Consider the following 452-nt stretch of genomic DNA (forward strand, 5'->3'; position numbering starts at 1 on the left):
GGGACATCCGTAGGATTTATTCGACACATCTCTAGGGTATCCGTGACCTGACAGTTGAGGTCCACTGGAGATAATTAGGACGGCACTGTTGTCACTGGGAAAGGAGCTAACTACTTGTTCGATCAAGGACAATTTTTAACATGCCTCACCGGGACATGAACTTGCGTAAATTGAACACGGCGGGAAGTCGCGTTAGTGTCCAGGTTGCGCTTGTGGCGTCCAAAATCTTTTTTTTTCTGGCTTTGCAAGTGTTTGAAATATGATTGCGCTATTTCCGAGAGATCGAAGGCAACGTCGAAAGCGAATCGTGCACGGCAGCGATGGCGTCTTCTATTCTTCTCACTTGGCACGCAGGACACCCATTATGCCGGCAGACTCTTAAATGAAATGCCGAGTGAACCACTCTGCAGGCAGAACAGTAAATAAAGTTTATTACTAGCCCATAACGGCAG

This window comes from Dermacentor silvarum, chromosome 7, assembly GCF_013339745.2.
Source record: "Dermacentor silvarum isolate Dsil-2018 chromosome 7, BIME_Dsil_1.4, whole genome shotgun sequence".
In the NCBI taxonomy this organism is placed as follows: domain Eukaryota; kingdom Metazoa; phylum Arthropoda; class Arachnida; order Ixodida; family Ixodidae; genus Dermacentor; species Dermacentor silvarum.